The sequence below is a fragment of the Mustelus asterias genome, unplaced genomic scaffold (assembly GCF_964213995.1).
Source record: "Mustelus asterias unplaced genomic scaffold, sMusAst1.hap1.1 HAP1_SCAFFOLD_2008, whole genome shotgun sequence".
In the NCBI taxonomy this organism is placed as follows: Eukaryota; Metazoa; Chordata; class Chondrichthyes; order Carcharhiniformes; family Triakidae; genus Mustelus; species Mustelus asterias.
In genome coordinates, this window is record NW_027591953.1 from 7,501 (window position 1) to 10,000 (window position 2,500).

General features: G+C 54.7%; 4 non-coding genes across 4 annotated transcripts; all 4 read left to right on the forward strand.

Moving 5' to 3' along the window:
* The first annotated feature begins 253 nt into the window (after positions 1–253).
* Positions 254–372, forward strand: LOC144489176 (5S ribosomal RNA). The gene has a single exon (XR_013496912.1). It is a non-coding gene; the product is annotated as a 5S ribosomal RNA (ribosomal RNA).
* A 311-nt stretch (positions 373–683) lies between these two features.
* On the forward strand, positions 684–802 carry LOC144489178 (5S ribosomal RNA). The gene has a single exon (XR_013496914.1). It is a non-coding gene; the product is annotated as a 5S ribosomal RNA (ribosomal RNA).
* A 920-nt stretch (positions 803–1,722) lies between these two features.
* On the forward strand, positions 1,723–1,841 carry LOC144489179 (5S ribosomal RNA). Its single transcript, XR_013496915.1, has one exon. It is a non-coding gene; the product is annotated as a 5S ribosomal RNA (ribosomal RNA).
* Positions 1,842–2,152: 311 nt separating this feature from the next.
* LOC144489180 (5S ribosomal RNA) lies at positions 2,153–2,271 on the forward strand. The gene has a single exon (XR_013496916.1). It is a non-coding gene; the product is annotated as a 5S ribosomal RNA (ribosomal RNA).
* Positions 2,272–2,500: the final 229 nt, after the last annotated feature.

A 2,500-nucleotide genomic window follows, 5' to 3' on the forward strand; every position in this document is an offset into this window, starting at 1 on the left:
CAATCTTTTGGCTGCTCCCTCAGCCTGGCTTTGCCAGGACATTCAGCTGCTACGGTCTTGCCCCTTGGGCGCTGGCTGAGCTGAAAGACAACCACGCCTCGCAAGGATGTGAAAAGCGGCGAGAGGGAGAGAGAGCACAAAGGAGGAGGAGGAGGAGGAGGAGGAGGAGAGAGGGAAAAGAATTGCCATGAGCGGCAAAGAAGAAGCGGCTGAGCTATGAGACTTGAATTAGCCAGAAAGCAGGGCAGTCAATGCCTACGGCCATACTAGTCTGAAAACGCCCGATCTCGTCTGATCTCGGAAGCTAAGCAGACTCAGGCCTGGTTAGTACTTGGATGGGAGACCGCCTGGGAATACCAGGTGCAGTAGGCTTTTGCTGCCAGCAGAGGCTGCCCACAACACACGGTCACCGCAGCCTCGGCCCAGAGGCAGGCAATCTTTTGGCTGCTCCCTCAGCCTGGCTTTGCCAGGACATTCAGCTGCTACGGTCTTGCCCCTTGGGCGCTGGCTGAGCTGAAAGACAACCACGCCTCGCAAGGATGTGAAAAGCGGCGAGAGGGAGAGAGAGCACAAAGGAGGAGGAGGAGGAGGAGGAGGAGAGAGGGAAAAGAATTGCCATGAGCGGCAAAGAAGAAGCGGCTGAGCTATGAGACTTGAATTAGCCAGAAAGCAGGGCAGTCAATGCCTACGGCCATACTAGTCTGAAAACGCCCGATCTCGTCTGATCTCGGAAGCTAAGCAGACTCAGGCCTGGTTAGTACTTGGATGGGAGACCGCCTGGGAATACCAGGTGCAGTAGGCTTTTGCTGCCAGCAGAGGCTGCCCACAACACACGGTCACCGCAGCCTCGGCCCAGAGGCAGGCAATCTTTTGGCTGCTCCCTCAGCCTGGCTTTGCCAGGACATTCAGCTGCTACGGTCTTGCCCCTTGGGTGCTTCCTCAGGTGAAAGACAGACAGGTGGCTGGTAAAGGCGGCTGAGGGACTTCAATGGTGCATTTTGGGAGATGTCAGACCAGCAGTATCTACCAAGAAGTGGGAAGCGGAAGGTCTGGTATCTCAGTGCATTTTGGGAAAACTCAGACAAGCAATATCCACCAAGAAGTGGGAAGTGGAAGGTCTGGTATCTCAGTGCATTTTGGGAAAAGTCAGGCAAGCAATATCCACCAAGAAGTGGGAAGCGGAAGGTCTGATGTCACAGTGCATTTTGGGAAAAGTCAGGCAAGCAATATCCACCAAGAAGTGGGAAGCGGAAGGTCTGATGTCACAGAGTGGTTATCCCCAAACACTACATTAGTGTTTCCCTCCCTCCCTCCCTCCTCCTCTGACCAAAAAAAAAAGGCCACTGTGAGAAGGTAAAAGTGAAGGGAAGAGTTTTAAAATTTTTTTGAAAATCATTCAAATGGTGCTTGAAATGTCAGTGATTGGGATTAAGTATTGCACGTGAGAGATGTGGGAGATCCGTGCAGCTTCTAGCGTCTCGGATGACTACGTCTGCTGCTACATTCAACGACATTCAGCTGCTACGGTCTTGCCCCTTGGGCGCTGGCTGAGCTGAAAGACAACCACGCCTCGCAAGGATGTGAAAAGCGGCGAGAGGGAGAGAGAGCACAAAGGAGGAGGAGGAGGAGGAGGAGGAGAGAGGGAAAAGAATTGCCATGAGCGGCAAAGAAGAAGCGGCTGAGCTATGAGACTTGAATTAGCCAGAAAGCAGGGCAGTTAATGCCTACGGCCATACTAGTCTGAAAACGCCCGATCTCGTCTGATCTCGGAAGCTAAGCAGACTCAGGCCTGGTTAGTACTTGGATGGGAGACCGCCTGGGAATACCAGGTGCAGTAGGCTTTTGCTGCCAGCAGAGGCTGCCCACAACACACGGTCACCGCAGCCTCGGCCCAGAGGCAGGCAATCTTTTGGCTGCTCCCTCAGCCTGGCTTTGCCAGGACATTCAGCTGCTACGGTCTTGCCCCTTGGGCGCTGGCTGAGCTGAAAGACAACCACGCCTCGCAAGGATGTGAAAAGCGGCGAGAGGGAGAGAGAGCACAAAGGAGGAGGAGGAGGAGGAGGAGGAGAGAGGGAAAAGAATTGCCATGAGCGGCAAAGAAGAAGCGGCTGAGCTATGAGACTTGAATTAGCCAGAAAGCAGGGCCGTCAATGCCTACGGCCATACTAGTCTGAAAACGCCCGATCTCGTCTGATCTCGGAAGCTAAGCAGACTCAGGCCTGGTTAGTACTTGGATGGGAGACCGCCTGGGAATACCAGGTGCAGTAGGCTTTTGCTGCCAGCAGAGGCTGCCCACAACACACGGTCACCGCAGCCTCGGCCCAGAGGCAGGCAATCTTTTGGCTGCTCCCTCAGCCTGGCTTTGCCAGGACATTCAGCTGCTACGGTCTTGCCCCTTGGGCGCTGGCTGAGCTGAAAGACAACCACGCCTCGCAAGGATGTGAAAAGCGGCGAGAGGGAGAGAGAGCACAAAGGAGGAGGAGGAGGAGGAGGAGGAGGA